The sequence below is a fragment of the Canis aureus genome, chromosome 28, assembly GCF_053574225.1.
Source record: "Canis aureus isolate CA01 chromosome 28, VMU_Caureus_v.1.0, whole genome shotgun sequence".
NCBI lineage: Eukaryota > Metazoa > Chordata > Mammalia > Carnivora > Canidae > Canis > Canis aureus.
The window spans coordinates 16,318,514-16,340,940 of record NC_135638.1 but is presented as its reverse complement, the minus strand read 5'-3'; the positions used below and the strand labels follow the sequence as shown (position 1 = coordinate 16,340,940).

The 22,427-nt window shown below is 33.4% G+C and overlaps 1 long non-coding RNA gene across 1 annotated transcript; it reads left to right on the top strand.

The window, feature by feature from the left end:
* The first annotated feature begins 5,317 nt into the window (after positions 1-5,317).
* On the top strand, positions 5,318-22,125 carry LOC144300466 (uncharacterized). Its single transcript, XR_013367117.1, has 2 exons — positions 5,318-5,375; positions 21,792-22,125. It is a non-coding gene; the product is annotated as an uncharacterized LOC144300466 (long non-coding RNA).
* The last annotated feature ends 302 nt before the right edge of the window (positions 22,126-22,427 follow it).

The window sequence follows — 22,427 nt, the reverse complement described above, 5'->3', positions numbered from 1 at the left end:
ATGTTAGGTAAGTGAGTTAGGTGTATTAAAAGCATTTTCAAGGTACATTTTTGCCAATTTATGGTGGTTTTTTTTTTTTTTTTTTTTTTTTTTTTTGGTACATAGCCCATGGTAAGTCAAGAAACATCAGTAAATGTGGGATAAAGAGTACATGGGAAATCTCTGCACCTTCTTCTCAATTTTGTTGTGAACCTTACACTGCTCTAAAAAAATAAAGAAAATTAAATTAAACCAAAAAGGACAAAAAAAAAAAAAAAAAAAAAACCTCCAGAGGCTTCTCAGCATACTAAAAAGAACACTTAAACTCCTGACCACTATTTTTGAGGCCCTATAAGATCAATTCTCTGTTCAATTTTGGCTCCTATAACTCTTCTCACTTGCTCTGTTTCATATATATTGATCATGTTTTTCAAATTCGGTGAGCATTTTCATTTTGAACTGAACAGGCAGGGCAAATACTCTAGGTGCTGTGCTTGAGACAGCCTCTGATTTGACCTTCTTCTGGTCACACCCCACTCCAAAAGGCCAGGAATCCCTGGTGCACTCACCTCTTCTGGACTATGTTCTGTGTATCAAATGTAGAATTTTCTGTCCTTTTGGAGCCTACTTGCCAGATCTGTCCTCCAAAGGACAAACTGTCCCACACATATTACCTACTCCACCACAGGTGTATATGGGTACAACCATGGACTGGTGATGGCCAAAAGGTTGCTGTTCTTCTGTGTTGAGGTTGCAGACAACACTTTGACACACAGATTGTGGTGCTCATAAGGAGGAGCATAAGGTCCTTCACAGTTCAGAGTGGGAAAAAAAGAAAGCCAAGCTGTGGGCCTAGGGTCTGAGGCCAGGGTCTAGCTCTCTGTGCATAAGAATGCAAGATGTCTAGAATTTTAAAATTAATATGACTCTCCAGGTTTTCATGGAGACATATTTGTCAAAGATGTAGGTCGTACTTTTTAATTTAACTATTATTTAGTATAATTTAGTGTAGTTTTGAAAATAACTTTGATATAAATGCTTTGGAAATACACAAAGTATATTATTTAGTGAAAGGAATACCTGACTGGCTCTTAAACATTGCTTTTTTCTCCTCTACATTGCCAAAAGAATTATTCCTTACTACTAATTTCTTGACAGAATTTTTATTATTGTACATAATTTATATTTCTAGAAATATGTATAAATTCTAAACGTATAACTGCATATAATTTCTTTACTCTTTTAGTTGGCCAAAAGTGCTATAAATTCACAAGAAGCTGATTTTTTAAAATGAGAAGCTAAGAAAAATTATGGAATGCTTAGTAATAAAGTAGGACAGTTGGGGGAGTTAGTCATTTCTTTCTTTTGTGCACAGACATTAAAACTGAGTGAGCATTGGTGAAATTCATAAAAACAAACAAAGAATATCAGTGCAAATAAATAATACATTGCAGACTATTTTCCACACCTGTATGGAATATTTTCCCCAAGTCCTCATTATATGTTATAACCATATTTTGAGAAATTTGCTGACTTTAAGATAAATGACCTTATGCTACTTAATAGTGAACATCAAAAATTATGTGTGTACTAATGTTCACCTTTTAGTATTTTTGGCTCTGAGTAAAATTATAATCCATGAGTTTTTCTAATTTTCCTGTAAGTGTAACCACGCAATTTTTTTAGTAAGGAAAATTAACCCTAACAATTGATAAAGTGCTCACAACTTAAATATACTTAATATATCCATAAACTGTTATGCTGTCATTTCTTTATGGCTATTTAGATTTGCATACACAAAACCAATGTTTTGGTAACAGCACCAAGTGTTTCATATGTAAGACATTATTCACAGTATGTTTCCTGTTATTTTGCATTGCATTATTCTTTGTGAAAATAATGTTTTGGCCTCAGGAGGAATATTGCAATTGAATGCACAGCAATATATTTTTGGTATGGAGCCATGGTACTATGGTTTAATTTTTTAAAAATTACCTTGGCAGTCAAGTCAATAGAGCTAAGGTACAAGAGAGAGAGTCTGAGAGAGAGAGAAAGGGGAAGAGAGGAATACATTATAGAGAACATAAACAATTTCATTTTATTCTTAAATCTGACAGTCAATTTGTTAATAGATACAAGAAACTAGCTTTTTTTAAAAAAATATTACTTGGACTTCTAAGTGGCATGTGTCTTTTACATAAATTACCTATAGTTTATATATCGAAAGTGTAAACTAGAGAATGGGTGGTGAAAATACAGTGATTGCTCCTTTGTGAGATAATTTCACCTTTGTGGTGTATATTGTTGTGAGTTTAATGATGAGAACTACAGAACTCCTATTAGTTTTTTCCAAGTTTTAATTTTTCTTTAGAGAAAGAAACCTGTCATTGTCAGTAAAGAAGTCATAAGCTACTGTTTTACTTTTCCCGATCCCAAACTTCCGCACAGTTTCACATAGTATGTACATTAATGTGTATGTATGTTTTTAGAATGGCAAAACTCTTCTCTATTCAAATCACCTTTCTGCCCCACTGTTTACGTGTTCCTTTAGTCTCTGGCAAATTGCGTTGTTCAGTAATAATAAAATAATGGAATATGTACTTGTTGAATAAACATGTCCCAAGCCAGAGAAGCATAATCCTTTAAATAATTAAGCTGACTTGAATGTGAAATATTTTATGTCTGGTTGTGCATATATACAGGAATCTGACGAAATTATTCTTTATAAAAATATGAGATGTCTCAAGATCTTGATGTGTTTCAACAAGTAAACAATGAATGTGATTCTATTTTTACTTTATATCAAAATGACATAGGTACATTGGCTTGTGGTAAAGATAAATAGTGCCTGGATGCATTTTTGTAAAACTTGTGATAACAATTTCAACTTGTGAGCAGCCTGGATGGCTCAGCAGTTTGGTGCCACCTTCAGCCCGGGTTGTGATCCCAGGATCGAATCCCACCTCGGGCTCCCTGCATGGAGCCTGCTTGTCCCTCTGCCTGTGTCTCTGCCTCTCTCTCTCTCTCTGTTTGTCTCTCATGAATAAATAAAATCTTAAAACAAAACAAAGCAATTTCAACTTCTTCGTGAAAGGATACATTTCCATAATGGAATCTCTATACATTTGCAAATATCCACTGACTATATGGTCAACCATCTATCCCAACATATTTGCAGTATCTGCATTTTCTTTGAGTTTAGTTCTTAACCCAGTCCTATTGCTTTCACGTGAAATGTTTTCTTTGAAGTCAATGGAAGCTCTGCATGTGGGAGAGATTCATGGTGTGTGGAGGGAGATGAGAATTGCAAATGTGATTCCAAAACATCATAAAAAACATACTTATTCAAAAATTTAAACAACTAAGCTTATAGTTGATATATAATGTCAATGCATTTATATTCCAAAACCTCCAACATGACTTGATTCTTTGTTTTGCTTGCAGTGGTTATTTCTAATATCTTTGGAATATAAAATTGTAAATGTCAGCAACAATCTCAGTGAGTTTCTATGTCCTCCTCATTTATGAGACCGCACAAACAGCAATATTTTAGCAACACACAGACACCTCAAACCTATCATGCCTCCAAATAGCTAAGCTTTTCTTCTTATACCCTTTAAATTCTCCCTCTATACTGTTGTATTGTTATTGCTCCTTCCTGAACATTCCACTCTTGCCCATCTTAACACCTATCCCTCTATTTTTCTTTTTACAGCTGAGCTCCTTGAAGATACCAGTAGTCCCTACCTCTGACACCTCCCCTCCCATGTTCCTGAACCCATTCCAATCAGACTGTCATCCCCACCAATCCACTTGTCTTTAACAAAAACTTCAGTGACCTCTATGCTATACAATCATCATTTAATTGACATTATTCACTTGATGACACACTCTTTCTTGAAACACTTTCTTCCTCGGCTTTTTTATCATTTTTTTCATCACTCTGGCCATTCTGGATTCTTTCCCCATGCTCTTTCCTTCTCACTCCTCTCTTCTCAGTATGTTGTGCCCTTGAGCTCAGGCCTTAGTTTTCCTCTTCTGTTTTCTATCTACATTTATCCTCTGGTGGATCTCCTACAGTCTTCTACTTTTATATTGTTTGAGGCAGATTAGTTCCAAATTTTATTTCCATCTGCAATGTCTCCAGATTTGTACAGTTCACTGTCAAATAGACATCTCAACCTGAACAGCTAAAAAATAAACTCCCTATCTTCATCTTGACCACCCCTTATAAACCTGCTTTCTTCTTGTTTCCTCACCTCAAGTAGATAAACCACATCATTCATCCAAATGTTCTAGCCCTAAATCTTAAGAACCACCACTAACCCCTTTTTCCAGCTCCCCTTTTTATCCTTGAACATCAGAACTTTACCTTCATAATATATTTATAAATGGAATACTTCAAACCTTCTTCATTGCTACCACCCTGTTCCAAACCAGCATTGTCTCTTGATTGGATTTTTATCATTGCCACCTTTCTGATTTTCCTGATTGCATGACCACCACCCCCTTTAGTCTATTCTTCACACAGATGCTAAATAAATCTCATTAAAATTAAAAGAAAAAAACAACCTATCCTCCCTCTCATCAGAACTCCCCAATATTCGATACACTCACAAGGGCCTGCCAGGTCCCACATGTTCTGTCCATACAGCTTCCTCTGAGACCTGATATCCCACCATTCTTTGCTCACTCCCTCCGGGCAGTCTGGCCCCTTGGGAGCTTGTTGAATGTGAATGCCAAGCACTAGCTTCAGGGCTTTTAGGCTATTTCCTCTCCCTGAAATAGTTTCCCCCAAGATTTGTACACAGTTCACTTCTTCACTTCTTTCAATTATTCATTTATATATCTTCTTGGCAACATCTTTCTCGGCACGTTCTTGCAATTTCATACCTTTCCCTCCCCCCAGCATAATACCTCAACATTACCCTTTCCTGTTTTGTTTTTCCTTAGCAAATTGAGTGGTCTCCTCTTACCCATGGGGGATAGGTTCCAAGGCTGTCAGTGGATGCCTAAAACCATGGATCATAACAAACCCTAGATAAACTATGTTTTTTCATATATATATATGTACATATATGTATATATATGTACATATCTATGCTAAAGTTTAATTTATAAATTAGGTACAGTATGTGATAAACAACATAATTAATAATAAAATAGACCAATTATAAATGTAATAAAAGTTATGCGAGTGTGGTCTTTCCCTTCTAAAATGTCTTACTGTACTGTATTCACCCTTCTTGTGATGGTGTGAACTGATAAACGCCTACATGATGAGATGAAGGGAGGAGAATAACATAGGCATTGTGACATAGCATTAGGCTGTTACTGACCTTCTGACTATATGTCAGAAGGAGGATCATCTACTTCTGGACCATGATTGACTGTAGGTAATTGAAACCTCAGAAAGTGAAACTGCGGGGGGACTACTCTACTTCTCATAATTATATATATATATATATATACACACACACACACACACATACACACATCACACACATATATATGAGATTTCATATAAAATTAGTATATAGTATATGTATATATTATAATTGGTTTATCTTTCTTATTCATAGTCTCTCCACATAAGATCTAAATTATACGAGAATAGACAGAAATTTTTGTTGGTCTTATTCCCAACTGTATTCTAATCACATAAAATAGTGCCTGATACATAATTGTTGAACAAAATGAAAAGATCTCCAATCAGATCAAATTCCTCAGTAGATAATTTTATTTTGTAAACTATTTGACTGAAAGCTGTGGAGCAATAAATTGCTTGTTTTTGGAACTTTTCTCTCACTACTCTATGATTTCAGCCGTTTTACTTTCTTTTTGACAACATTTTCTTTATGTTGGGAATAATCTTTTTCTGTTTGGTTTTTAAACCCTTTTGTGTCTGAGAGTGATTTATAGAAATGATAGTCTTCTCAGGGAGTGCTAGGAATGTGGCCTATTATATTCTCCATAGTGGCTCTTTTCATATTCAAAATTCCATATGATGACAGTAATAAGTTCAAAAAATAATTTTTGGTAATATAAATGAAGATACAAGCTTCTTTATGTTTCTGAGCAAATTTCTTTAAGCAAATATTAAAAGTCTAAAGTTAATATAGTTATAAACATCACTAAATGAAGGACTATTTTCCCCAGAATTTTATTTGAAATTAATAGATAGCTTGGAACCTAACATATTTTGGTTAAAATTCTGTGTTAGCCACTTAATAGCTGTGGACTTTAGATATTTAAACTGAGTATCAGGTAGTTTTTTTTACTATGTGTATAATTCACACCTACAGGAGACTGCATATGTTATAAATTTATATTTCAAGATTTAGTACATCACCATGATCCCAAAAGACCCCCATCTTTCCTAATATCTAGTTCCATTGATTCCTCAGTAGTATCTAATATCCTGAAATCTTACACCATAGGTTCTTATTGCCTGTATTGGAATTTTATAGAATTAGTCATATAAAAAACTATCTTTTTTTTTTTTTTTCTGAATTCTTCCACTCAGTGCTATGGCTTCTGAGATTTATATATGTAGTAACGCCGACTTGCAGTTTATTTACTTAATTGCTATATATAGTTTTTCACTGTAAGACAAGGTCACAATTTATTTAATGACTTTTTCTTTGGTGGCTATTGACTGTTGTCATTTTGGACCTATTATAGTAATTGCTGTCGGAACACTTTTATACATGACTCACAGCTATATACATTTCTACTGACTTATAACTAAGATTTAGAGTAGGTTTGGAATATGTGTGTGTGTAGAGTTAAATATGACAGTACAAGTTGTTTCATCTCTTCTTCAATCGTGTTTTCTTCAAGCTTTTAAAAGTGTCACCATTTACCATGCATTGACTAGTGCTGTTGACTTGCATCTCTTTGATTGTTAATTGGCATATTTTTATGTTGTCAGTCTTTTGTGAAATGTCTGTTCAGGTGGTTTGCCCATTTATAATATTGAGTTGCTGATATTTATATTGATTTGTAGGAGTTATTAGTATACTTAAGATATCAATTGCTTGTATTATAAGTGTATTGAAATATCTTCTTTGCTCAGTGGCTTGCATTTTCATAATCTTAATGCTGCACTTGGCTAAATAAAAATTCTAAATTTTAATATTTTGTGATTCAAAACTATTTTTTATAGTTAGTATTGCATGCGCTGTTTATAAAATCTTGATTAGCTTTAAAGTTAGTAAGAATACTGTGATTCACTCTGAAATATTTTATTTGGATTTTACTTAGTTATTTTTATTTTTTACATTCAAATCCAAAATGCACCTGGAGTTATTATCTTATCTTTATGCTACAACGATCAAGGGTTTTTTTTTCCCCTCACATAGGTATTCAGTGAGCTCAGAACAAATTATTGTGAAGATCTAAGATTACCTTTCTCATAAATCAAATATCTATCTATGGGTGAGTCTGTTTGCATAACCTCTTATGCTCTGATGTCTTCCTCTCTGTCTTATCACCAATGCCACGCTCTTTTAATAGCTCCCACATTAAAATAAATCATTATATCAAGTAGAACCTGTCCTCTTGTGGTTTTGAAGTCTTCAGGAGTGTCTTAACTACCCATAACCATATTCATCTTCACATACATTTATGTATGTTTTTCTTTCAGTTTCAGATACCTTATGACATCCATGTACGATGTTAAATAGGGAGTAGGGTGGTCAAGGCTACTTATTGCTCTGGGTATATACCTAGCCTTGCTTGCAGAAGGACACATCAGCATATAGATAGCTGTTGAAACCATAAGGCTGGAAGAATGGGGCATGGGGAGAGGGAAAAGGAGAGTATAAGAACATTTTGATGGGTAACTTTTAAGAGAGAGAAAGAAAATCCTCAATATGTATCCAGAGAAGTAGAAGAAAAAAGCAGGAATCAGAATTGTCACGGAAAATGAAGACAAAGAGGATTTTAAGAAGAGAATTGCCATAGTCTCAACTGATAAATAGCATGTTAGACAAATATTGCAAGTGTAATTGGTATTCTTAGCAAAAGCAATGCCCATAGCTGCTGGATTCCAATGGGCTTGGCAGTAAGTGGGAGAGATGGCTTGAAATCAGTAAATGTGAACAATTGCAACCAAATATGGGCCAATTAGATTAATACTCAGTACTGGATAGTAGTGGTATTTGCAATATCTATATTTTTAGAATGTGTGAAAGACCTATTCTTTAAGACACTTTTCTTTATAGTTTTTTAAAGATCTTTAAGTTTTAGAGACTAATAATACCATCCAAACAATTCTTGAAATTTCAGTAAAAGCTCTATTATCTGATGTTATTAGGGTAGTAGTTAGTCTGACCTAAGAAAAGGTCAATAAAAGCAGCAAAACATACAAATGACACATATGTACATTGAACAGTTTTAATTTAAAACATGTATATATGTATTGATTTATCAATAATTTGAAATAAGGCTAATCTTTCAGTCTAATTCTGCTTATACACAGTTCTGAGCTGTTACTCTGGCATAAACTACCAAATGTGCATTAACTATGAGTATTATTACCAGCTTATTTTTTTAATTTTTTTGATTCAAATTCTTATTTAAATTTCAGTTAGTTAACATTTAGTGTAATACTTGTTTCAAAAGTAGAATTTAGTGTTTCATCACTTACATAAAATACCTATTGCTCATCACAAGTACCCTCCTTATATTTACCCATTCCCTTTCCTACCTGCCCTCCAGCAACCTTCAGCTTGTTCTCTATAGTTCAGAGTCTGTTTTATGGTTTGCCTCTCTCCTATGTTTCCCCCCTATGTTTATCTATTTCATTTCTTAAGTACCACATATGAGTAAAATCATGTTTGTCTTTCTCTGACTTATTTCCCTTAGCATAATACACTCTAGCTCCCACCCACATCATTGCAAATGGCAAGAATTCATATATATATATATATATATATATATATATATATATATATATGCTACAACTTCTTTATCCATTCATCAGTCAATGTGTATTTGGGTTCCCTTTAAAGTGGAACAAGAGTTTAGACACATATAAAGCAATTTTAGTACTTTATGATATTTGTCCACATCTAATTTGACATAATAATTTTTGAGTTAATAACCTATGCTGAATTATCTCAAGCCATTGAACTTAAATTTCAAACATCCCACTCTAATTTCATGTTTATGTAGCATTAGTCTGTTTGACATTCAAATTAATGTCATAGACAACTACTAAAATTGCCATAAGAAATATTTTAAAAATATAACAAATTGTTAGTAAACATTAAGTTTCAGGGTACCCAGGCAAACAAGAAAGTAGCCAACATGTTTTGAGCATGAAGCATGCCTAGACCATGAGTTAATAGGCACAAAGAGGGAACAGAGATATTTGGTGATCCAATCAGTCTATTCAAAGGAGTTTAGTTGAAATACTGTTTCCTTAAAGTAATTGACATGTATGTCTTTATTATTTGACAGTGTATTTTTATTTATTCTATATTAGAAAAAAAGAGTAGCTCACCATGGTGGACCACAACATAGATAGATGTGTTTAAAGAAACAGGGAATAGGAAAATGACATATCAGGACTATGCGCTCTCTGCCTAAAGATTGATGGTTGAGTAGTAAATCCAACTCTGGAAGAGTCAAAAGATAATTGCTGATCTGCCAATGACATCCAAATCTTTATCTCTTAGTCTTAACCTATCTCTAGACCACCTGAACCATATATCCAACTATGTTTTTGACATTCTCTCTGCATTATCTCTAACAGGTACATGAAAACCAATGAGATCAAAAGAGAACTTCTGATTTCTTTTCTATCCGAAACCTACTGTTTTGCAGGAAGTCCTGTTGACTTAGTATTTCCATGCTTTTCCTATATCCAGTCTTCCACAAACCTCAATAACACTATCTTCAAAATAGAGTGTGCTTACTTTTTATTTTCATTACTACACTAGTTTAAGCCACCATCCTTTATAGCCTAATTTATGAGATGTATTATTTCCCTAAGTCCTCTAATGGATTCCTTTCACAATAAAACCAAGTCCTTACTGGCCATAAAAAGCCTACAGGATCTGGCTCTTCATTCTCAAATTCCCTCCCTTTCTTCCCTAACTGGCCATTATGATTCAGCCATTTTACCCTTATTTTATGTAGATATTTTGTTTACTGTATAAGCAAGGTATTCATTTTCCACTGGTTAACTAACAAACCAAGTCACTTTCTAAAGTCAATCACCAAATTCCCATTTAGTATATAAGAGAAACCAGAACTCCAGAACTGAAGGGGCAAGATAATAGCATTATCACAGAGTCTAAATTGTTCTCTTAGTCTTGATTTCAAAGGGAGTATAACTCGATAAAGGTCTATATTTCATGAGCCATGAAAATAAAATCGGTTCTTCCACATAGGGGCCAACTGCCAGATACACAATGAGAATCTACTGGGAGATATAAAACAAGAGGTGGATTCTAAGTTATACATAGGTAGAGAAACCATGTAATTGATCATCCTAAAAAGGACACTTGAGATTGAAAAGAAGAACCATTAATAATCACACTAGCATAAACTAGAACTGTTTCAGCCTAACCTGTCCGAGATTGCAACCTATGAGAAAGATTTACATTCTACCATTGTTCACATCAGCAATAATGCAAATTGTACTCCGGGTTATTTGTGCTATTTATTTGCTTTATATTTCATCTTTTATAAATTCTGTGCTTAACTAGGTCCTTGGAAGAAGAAGCTGAGAATCCATGGGATTTAGTCTCTGGTGATCACAATAATCCAAGCCAGAAAATCCCAAGAGGAAGATGAATTTCCAAAGGAAAAAAGCAAAAGACAGGACAATTGACCTTTCTCCTGTACGGACAATATATTTCCAATGTTAAATATTTGAAGATGTGTTTATTTTTATAAATAAAAGTGATAATTCCTTCACAGCTCAGTTGGGAATCATTGATAAAAATAAATCCACTAACAAAACTTAAATATTTAGAAATTAAACACTAAGTCTTAAATTTTAGTGTAATAACCAAAACACCAGGCTGCATCTATAAAAGAAAATCATCATACAATTAGAAGGAAATATATAATTTCTATACCAGTATACAAATTGATGTATTTGCAAATATTCTCTGTATCATCTATATGAGCAGAACAAAATGATATATTGACTTACCTTTTGAGGACATTCTCTTATGATTCAATGATACTACTGATGCCAGATGTACACAAGAAGAAAAGCTAAGAAAAGAGGAAAGATTATTTGGGAACTTGTGTATAAAGAACACTATCTGTATGAAAATATAAGCCTGACAGTGCATCCTTCCAGCTATTTCAGTTTTTTGCAAGGTGTCATTCAAGTGACATCCATTATAATCACATATGTACTCTTTTTTTAAAAAATTAGATCTCATTCACCTCTATTGAATCAGAATCTTCAGGTAGTAGATCTAATATTTTTCATTTTTAAAGAAGCTACCCAGATTATTTGTATGCAAAGGAAGTTTTGAAATTTTGATCCAATTAGCCAAGTCCAAGGACTCATACTCCTCTAAGACACTTGGAGGAAATAAAAACATAGATGGTTTTCACTTTCAATGCAACTTAGAATGAGGGCTACTTCTACCAATATTGTGAATCTCTTCTCATGTGAAGAAATTATTTACCTGTTAGTGTTTGGCTAATAGATTTTTCTAACATGTATTTAAGGGAAAACAACTACGTAGATTACAAAGTGAAAAAAAAAAGATGAAATTGTCATGAAAATGGGAGAGAAAATGAATAGCAGGCTGTGGGGATTCTTGTAGAAGAGATTTCAAAGTTATGGGAATGGACTAAAAATAGTCAAGGAAAAGAATTTATCAACTAAAATATGGGAGTTAATTTATATACACAGGAGGCTTTATATGGGAAAAAAAAGGAATAGTAAAAAGACATATATCCATGAAAAAAAGTGGGGAAATTTTATACTTTGCATCGTTTAGTTTCTAACTCTACCATTCAGTATTAAGTTCCTAAATTATTGCCTTGAACTCTTCTAATACTAAAGAATAAAAACATACATTAGAGATTTTTACATCTCCATATCAAACTCCCAAAGTATTTGTTCAAGATTTTTTAAAAGCATCGAAGTGATGAAAATGAATTCCATATGGTACGTTACATATGCTAAAAGCAAACTTTATTTTTGTAATCTAAGGGAACATCTGTGCTTTATAACACATTTTTTGGTTGTATGTGATAGTCTGTTTTTCGTACTAAATGGTTAGGCCACCATTATGTTCTTTTTTTCTTCAATAGGAGGAGTGCCGTTTTCAACTAGTTTGTTTTAATTAGCCTAAAATGGATAGCTTTGTTTTTTGTTCTTTTCATGCTTATGCCTAATTTTTTTTTCCAATAATACTTGAAGATCAGCATGCATCAATAGCTGCAGGGCAAAAGAAGACTGGAGGAAATTAACTGTCACCCACAGCCTAGGATTCTATGTTCCTTATAAGCAAAAAGGGCTAAGTGTTCTTTTATGTTGATCATGCATGCAGATCATGTCATTTCTATTAAAAATTAGACATCTTACATATATTGCATTTTTCCATATTGATAAAGAAATCCAAATTAACATGCTTTTTAACATTATACAAAACTTCCTTTTTGTGCTAGTTAAGTGAAAGAATTATGATGAAATGTGAGGGAATCAAAGCACAGTCTTAATTAAGCTTTTTTCCCTTAATTTTATTTGAGACAATTAATCTTCCTTCTTGGTAAATCCTTTCTGATTAGAAATATCATGCATTTTGTTGTGCTAATGAAAAGATATTTGTTTCAAAGAACATTTTCATTATTCGCTGTTGTTCCTGGTATAGACACGATGGTTTTTAGAGAGATTAAAAAACTGTTACTGAGAAAATATCTACACTTTTATACTTTTTTTTTCATTTTAATATCAAGAATGTCCTTAAAATTTCAGTGAGTATAGTGAGGCTCACAGATTTGAGTCTAGTGAATTGTAAAAATAAGGCTGTGCTTCACCAAACAAAGCAGAATTGATGGATACTAGATGACTTCAAGCTTACTCTGTCTCTTGATAATGTGGTTGCTTGGCTTTTGGTCTTGACATGGAGTTATCTCTGGAAGGCAATTGATTACATTGTCAGTTGTTGGCAATTTAAAAAAATAGTGTTCAAATTTTAACTTGGTTTTGTATGTGTCGTTTCAAGAAAATTTATTGTGTTTCTAGGTTTTAAAAGTTCCATCCATTGATCCAAAAACTGTAAAGAACAAAAACAGAAACAAATAGAGTATGAAAATTGTGTGTGTTTGCACATGTGTACATGTGTTGGAAAGTTCATTGTTACCAATGTCTCTCTGTCTCTGTCTCTGATCTCTCTCTGTCACAGACATCCACACCCCTCCCCCCTACACACACACACACACACACACACACACACACACACAGGGTTAAATGTCACAGATTATGCTAAGGGATGGGAGCCAATATGGCCAGGTATCATAAGTGATTAAGTCTTTCCACTTTATGTAACAACCCTCAATCACATTATTACATTCTACCTTGAGGTTGTGGCACTCACTTTAGGTGTGATGAAAATAAGCATTCATATTTAGCTAATTTTTGCAAGAAGAGAGGAAGGCAACATTTTACATTAAAAAAAAAAAAAAGCTATTTCCGTGATACATCCATTCCTAAGCTATGAGTCATGGCACTGCATTTAATTGTTTTATTGACTTTGACGATGGAATATTGCAACATTTTCTTTTCCTGCTTATCACTTTAGCAGATTGCTAGATTACTTTCCACTGATTAAAAATGGCTATTTCTTACACAACTTGCTTCTTATAGTGTCAGTCGATTTTTTAAAGCAATAGGTAATCCATCTCCCTTTTATAGTTTACATAATGTTTGAAAATGTTGCATTTTTTTCTAGGCAAAATATTCTCTCTTCACCAAATCTTCTTGTTTCCAGGCTTTAGCACAATACTCATCAGCTTTAAGAGAATAATGTGAATTGTACAGTAGCATTCCCTTTACTAGTCCACCAAAGAAACTAATGCTCCATATATACACTTTACTCTTTACTTTGTTTTTTTTTTTTTTTTTAAAGGTTTTAAGGTGTCTTAGTTGGACTCATGACCATTGCTAAAAAAGAACAATATTACCTAGGACTAATGGTCTGGCCAAATTTAGAATTAAATACATCAGCTATCAGTATTCCTTATACCTGTGATATATATATATATATATATATATATATATATATATATGATGCTAAAGTTACAATTGATTTACAAAATGTATTTGAATAATTATGAATTTCATAGCATATGCATGACAAAATAATGAAAACTGCAAACTCATCATTTATTTCCTAGAAAAAAAGTGCATTTTTAACCATTTTGTGGCAAGAGGGATACATTTCAAATCAATATTAAATACAATGGTCATCTTTCACTTTTTTAAAGGATTTTATTTATTTAAGAGAGAGAAACCACACATAAGCAGAGGGCAGGGGCAGAGGGAGAAGGAGAAGTAGACACCCTGCTGAGTGGGAAGCCTGACATTGGACTAAATCCCAAGACCCTGATATCATGATCTGAGCTTAAGGCAGATGCTTAACCAACTGAGCCACCAAGGCTTCCCACACCTTTCATATAAAGACACATTTTGAGAAATTTGACGATAATAATTACATATGCATTCATGCAGTTAACACCAAGATAGAAGCAATAAACTCAAGGCTCTAAGGTACCACAGGTCCAGAGAGTAAACTGTATCAATCTCAAAGAAATGTTTTTTGTTTTTTTTTTAATTTCTTAGATTGTAATTCTTTATAAAACCACTAAAGTGAAAGTTAATATACTTGAGAAGATATTGGAGTTAAGAAACATCTGAAACCATACATTATGTATATTTATGTGCGAATGAAGCATGATTAATGGAAAAACCTGTATATAGGAATAAAAATAGGATATTTAGCATCTGATAATAGAGAGGATATAATACCCTTACAAATCCATGAAAAGACAAAGACTTATAGAGCAAATCTTAAGAGCAAGATAAGAAATTACTGACTTAGAACGTACATGATTAGGAAAAATCCTGAGAATTAAACACACACACACACACACACACACACACACACAGCCAAGAATATACCGAAACTGATTTAGATTTTTGCCATAGTGTCTTTGCAAATAGGATAGATAAGTTTCCACTGGGTTCTCCAAGAATGAACTACCTAAGGGGTCATTTATGTGATCTTTATGGATGAAATATCAATAGAGATGAACACTTGACAAATATAGACAAAAGCATTCCATAAGTGTCCTCTTGAACAAACTAAGTGGTTCAGGAAAAGATGAGTGATCCAAGAAAATTTCTTTCTTTTTCTACAACCACTGACATTTTATAGGATGACTTATTTGCTTTTGATGAAAGCACTGATTGTCTTGATGTATATAAGAGAATCATATTAAAATGAAATGATTATTGTTATCATCATTGCTATTTTTACATATTGCTGTGTGCATTGCTATGAGTATATGGTATATGCTAGACAGTACTTACTATTTTAATTAATTCCCACAATGATCCTACAATTAATTGGAATAATGAATTTATGTTGGTAACAAAGATGAGGAGAGGCCTAGTGAGGCATTGTGAACAAAGAAAAAAAAAAGTGTGCTAAGACTGAAAGTACCAACATAGTAGATACAGAAAATTCTAAGAAATTCAGAATTGCTGGACATTAAAATAATAGAAGAGTATGTGGAGGAGAAGGTGGTAGAGGCAAAATGCAAAGCTTTTGTCCAAAGGTTAAATCAGGAAGAACATTGTAGCCATGCCAGAGAAGTTAACCATTATCCTATACTTAATATAAACTACTACATAATACTGAACAGAACAGAAGCATGATCATATTCATCTTTATAATGTTAACTCTAATAGTATATGAGGAGAATGGAATGGTAGGAATGGAAGTAGACAGAACAATTAAAATATTATTAGTCAAGCTGACCAAATCCTGAATTAAGTTAGTGCTGATGGAGACAGATGGAAGTGAAAAAAGAAAGCACATTTTTGATAGATAAAATCTGCAGATTTGACCCATGATTAAAGGTGACAACGCAGGTAAAATATGTGGTCTAAGATGGCTTCTAAATATGCAGTCATTTGTGAAAATCCAAACCTGGTAAATATTATTTCAGCTAAATCTGAATTTTTTTAGAGAGATTTCTCAGTTTTATGTAATATATCTTCCTATAGTAAAAAAGAAAGAAGGAAGAAAGGAAGGAAGAAAAAGAAAGGAGGAAAAGAAAAAAATATTTCTTTTTCTCAGTTTGATGTACAGCGTGTAAGTAAAATGTTGGAGAATCTTGAAACTCAAGGATTGATATCAGGATCAAAGGCTATTTACTTCTATCCTGCCTCCTCTGTTTTTATACTTTTTATTTATTTATTTTTTAAAAGATTTTATTTATTTATTCATGAAAGACACAGAGAAAGAGAGAAGTAGTTCTTAGCATTAATCGGCTACGACATACCATTTATAAATAATAACATTAGTTCAGAGTATATTGAAAACGGTTATACCTCAGAAGATAATAAATATTTCCACTTCCACCACACAATTATTTTGCTCCCATAGCTTTAGTTACTTCCCAATGGAGAATGGTGAGTTGGAAAATGAGTTAGAAAGATTCTCATCTTGGACTACAAATCTGCTTTTGTAATACTGGACACAGAGACAGCTAGAATTATAGAACTTAACAACTATCTGGAAGCTAGCATCTCCAAAGAACCCTTGTCTCTTCCAAGGAGAATGGAGCTGACAAATTACTCCAGAGCAGGAGCCCTCCTTGCACATCAGACAGTATCTTCCTTACAAGTGACCCCAGGAGATTGTGTGTGTATTTATTAATGATCAAACGTGAGTGTGTGTATATATTTTGGATGTGTTTTGCATATGGGGCAAATTGGATGATTGCAAAAATTAACATTATAACATTACATCTGCTTGTAGCAGATTGGAAGTATACTATTAACCCCTTTTTAAAAAAGATTGATTGATTGATTGATTGATTGATTCATGAGAGTCCCAGAGAAAGACTGGTGGAGACATAGGCAGAGGGAGAAGCAGGATCCTCGCAGGGAGTCCTATGCAGAACTTGATCCCATATCCCAGGTTCACGACCTGAGCCGAAGGCAGGCACCCAACCGCTGAGCCACCCAGGTGTCCTAGTATACTATTATCTGTAGTCTCTTAAATGTTATTCCTACCGTAGAGGATCAACCTTTCAGTTTAACAATAAGCAAAATTTATAATATTTAAATTATGACACATTAATTAGAATACAATCAAATTTTGTTTTGAAAACTTTTGGTATTTTCTCTTGAAAGCAGATTGTAAAAACCAGTAACAGTCTAAGGTTAAAGTGTATACCTTTGGGAAAATATTCCAAATCAATTAGGTTATTTTGGCTGGTATATAGATAAGAATACAAATAAGTTAATATAATTGAAATAAGTCTAATGTTGAAAGACTTGAATTATGTACATACCACCCTTAAATGTGTATGCATTTAGAAATGTTTTGCTCAAACATAGGTCTGAATCGAATTAGAATTCAACTATAGCTTTTGGAATATGAGTATCAGTGATAGTACTATTTATTTCAGTGAGAGGTTGGAAGGATTCAACAAATCTGGAAATGATTAGGCTTCCTTCAGGAGCTCACATTTCAAATTTTTGTAGACTGAGAGAAAACAAGCCTTTTAAGGGCAGGAACTGTGTCTTACTCATATTTAAAACTCTAGATCTGAACACAGATCAAATGAAACAGATGAATCAATGATTAAATTAGGAGTGATATGTATATATTCTTAATTTAATCACATGTATATACTAGCTTGTAGAAGAACACACATTTATTGAGCTTCTACTGTGTCCCACACATTATACTATGTATTTTTACATAATTTATCATATATTACATAGAATATATCCATCATTATTTGGGTATTAAAGGAGATATAGGTATATTTACAAGAGAAAACAAACATGATATTTCATAAAAATAATCAACAAATATATTGAGCACATGAAATGTACAATGATGGAAAAGCTAGGAGACAAAAGAGTTTGTTGGAAACCATTGAAAGAAGAGAAGTAAATTCTATGTGGCAGAGATGGCTGTCCACCACAATTAATATTTCTCTTTCCATTGGACAGAGCCGTCATTCATCAGCAGCAACACAGACAAGGAACTATATTTAATAGTAACTAAATATTTTAATCCAATATGAACAGAAGTGAATGTGTTTCCATTCTGGGACAAGAAGCTTAAATCTGAAAATGTCTTATTGATGATCTTTTACCCATCTGGCTAGTTGGAATGCAGACAATCACCAGGGTCACATTTTAAGTCCTGAGTAGATGTCAGATCTTCTATCAGCATGGATTCTTGATTGTTTCTGTGGTAAGGGCTGACTTGCAAACCTGAACATTTATTCAGTATAGGTATATGAACAAGATATAAACCTATACTAAGTTTAATCCATTATACCATACTGTGGCTATTTGTTGGAACAGTTAGCACTAACATTCTGCATTTGCATAATAAATAGTTTGGTGGTGATAGTTGACAGAAAGGTAGATGAACTCATTAAGAAAGCATTATGAAATGAAGCGATGTTAGACATTAAAGGGCATATTCCTAAAAATAAATAAATAAATAAATAAATAAATAAATAAATAAAGGGCATATTCCTCACAGAACAGGAGAAAGTATGGTAGTGATATGGCAATAATATTGGTGTGTGTGTGTGTGTAACTTTGAGAAAGGGGTTGTGCAGGTTCTTCCCATTGTCATTCACTAGGAAAGGATTATGGAAGAACACAAACATCAGTCTAGATGCCATGCATGCTACAAAATAGGAAGCTGTCACAAGCACTTGACCAAAAAAATTACATGAAGAAAACAATATTTTAGAAGGGTTAATTTATCAATATAAAGTCTTAAAATAGGGGGCACCTGGGTAGCTTAGTTGATTTCCACTCAGGTCATGATCTGAGTCCTCGGATCAGTTCCTTGCTCAGGGGCAGTCCACTTGAGATTCTCTCTCTCCTCCCCTTGGCACCTCACCCCTTTCTCTCTCTAAAATAAAAGTAAATGATATCTTTCAAAAAAAAAAAGAGACTTAAAATGGGACAAAGATAATTAAATAAAGAGAATAAACTTCAACCATAAAGTAGGCACTGACGGGAACACCTTTACATCCAAGGGTGGCTGTGGCAGATTCCTTTAGTGCCCCGGTAAGTAATGTAACTGTATGGAATAGGAAATAGAAGGAATTATCTTCAACTGGAAGAGTATTTGTCTTGCCTTCAGATCTAATAAAATTTTAAAAATCTGCCTGTGGGGTCAGTAATCGTTCAGTTTTGCTACCTACTTTAATACATATAATTATATTCATACATATTTATGAATGAGAAAGAGGAGTATCTATTGGTTTCAAGACTATAAAATGTAGAAAGCATCAATGGGATTATATATGTATGACAAAACGATATATATATAAGTGTATGTGAGATACATGTGTGTATATATAGATATATAATTATACATTTTGAACTTGTTTTACTTTTCCATGACAAAACTGAAGATCTGAAAGGTAAAAGGGCTTTGATAAAGTTATACTGTAAATAAGGAGTAGATTTAGAAGTAAAAATACATCACTTTAAAAAAAAATACATCGCTTTTCTGAGGTCTACCATCCCTTTGCACTATATGATAATGTTGTGACTCATGCCACACACATGTCATTGGCCATAGCAAAGTATGTGACTGAGCTTGACATCAACAGATAAGAAAGTAGACTGCACTCATTACAAATTCATAATAAAGGTGTAGATTCAGGGAGAGGTGAAGTATTGAGGTCAATTATGTGACCTACCACTCATTTATTTAAAATTACTATTTAGAATTTCAGTGATATTTTATATAAAAAGACCTAGAGAAAATAGGAAAATTAATTTGTTTCTCAAGTAAAAATTCTCAGGTAAAAATTGTGACAGATTATGCAAGTAAAAGTTTTACCAGGTAAAAATTGGTTGAGAGCCCATATCTAAGCCACATTTCATTTGGGAAAATAGGCATAAGAGCCGCCTCACAAATTTGTTGCAAGGAACAAATGAGGTAAAGCAAGTAAATCATTTAGCAAAGTACCTGGCCCATCATAAGTGCCCAATAAATGTTAATGATTATTGACTGTAGAAAGAATTTACAAAATCCTCAAAAATAAGTATAGAAAAAGTAGGCATAGATTACTTTTTCAAAAACAATTTTTCCTTTATTAAAAAAAAATCAAATAATTTTCTATTGCATAAAGGGACTTTTGCCCATCATAAATAAGTGAATATGCCTTTCTCCTCTTGGGATGTGAAAATACATCTAGATCAAAAAGAGTGTCAGTTTTTTCCACATAGCCAACTAAAATTATTTCCTATTTGTCATGAAGCAAATGCTGTGGCAATGATTACACAGGAAGGGTTATAATCCATAATACTCTGCTCCACTCAAATTTCCATTTTGTTATCATTTGAAATGCTCCTCAATTTAAATGAGGTTGAGTATGATGTACATAGTGCTTTAAACACTCTACTTTGAGTATTTATGATACATTTGCACATATTTGTGGTTAAAATATAACAGTGCTTTTTAAATCAAATCAAAACATCTTAATGATTATGTTCTATCTACAGCTGACTAAAGACTAAGCAAAGTCACAAAGATTCCATTGTCTATGTGTGTTATATAAGGTGATAAGCTAAAATCATGAAAAATATTAGCTGGAAAGCTAAATTCACAAATGTTCTAGTTTTTTGTTAAAAATATCTATATATATTACCAACTTTATTTTTCAGGTTATTAAAAATAAAAACCCAGTACTTTAGCAAGTTATTGCAAAGAAAATATTTGATAATATCATAAGATGATAACCCCCAAGGGAAATAGGAGGACCTATTGTATTGATGCATTTCACAATTTCCTCTAATATTCAATAAAGTACCAAAAATATGTGAAAAATATTGGAGTATGATAAATACAGAACTAATACATTTCAATCAATTAAATCACATGTTTTAAAGGGAAAGTTCACATTTTCTCAGAGTTATATGAATATGGCTACTTGTAATAAAGGGCTACAGAAAGGATAAAATCCTTCACAGAAAAAAAATCGTATTTATTTCAGTGACTATTTTTAAAGATATATTTATTTATTCTGAGAGTGAAAGAGAGGAAATGTGGTGGGGAAGGGCAGAGGGAAAAAATCTCAAACAGACTCCCCGCTAGGAGTGGAGCCTGACTAAAGGCTCCATCTCACAACCCTGAGACCATAACCTGAGCTGAAATCAAGAGTCAGATGCTTAACCTTCTGAGCTATGTTGGTGCCCCTATTCAGTGACTATTAAACTTAGATAATTTTTATTCTCCCAAAAGAGAGATCAGAGAATGAAAGACTAAATTTGTTGTATTAAAAAGTTTGTACAAATATGTATTCAATAAGACTTTATAGGGTGCCTGTCACAGAATCTTCTCAAAATATATGTATTGCAAAGAAATGATAACAGTGGTCATTCAGTTCTTGATTCCAAACAAAATTAAGTGGACAAGCTAAGCTGTTACCTACTTGGAAAGCCCTAACACTGTTCTCCACCAGCCTTCCCAATCCCTTCCTGGTCACAGATACTTATCTGCTTCTTGTCCTCCTGACCCTCTTTTTCTTTCTTTTTCTTCTAGCTAGAACATACAGACATGGACCCACAAGTGGAGAAAGAAATTACTCAGTTGTTATCAAGATCTTAGACTCTTGAGGACTGTGCTAAATGATAGCAAAATTCAGAGATAATCAAAAAGTCAGTTTTCAATCTGTACAATAGGGGAAAATGAGACTTTCAAGACAAAGAAATGTCAAATTAAAGCTGAGAGGAAGAATTTGGGAGATCAGGAAGAAAACACAGGGGATGTGGCAAGTTGTTTGGCCCTAAGTGCCTACCAAGTAGAGAAAAAATGTCTGAAAGACATCCCAGGAAAGAAGAACTTCTAAGTACATGCTCACTTTGAAACCATGAAATGCCTGAGGTGTATAACTCTCAAGCCAGGGAGAAGAAGACAGCATACTACCCAGAAGCCTCTTGGATCAATCTGATCCTCAGATTTGCCAAGTATCAGGGGTCACTAGGTTTTATTTACTTATTTTTTAAAACTTTATTTATTTGAGAGTGAGAGGGAGTGGGGGGGGCAGAGGGAGAGAGAGAATCTCAAGTTGACTCCCCGATGAGCATGGAGCCCAACATGTGGCTGGATCTAATGACGCTAAGATCAGGACCTGAGCTCAAACCAAGAGGCAGACGCTTAACTGACTGAGCCACCCAG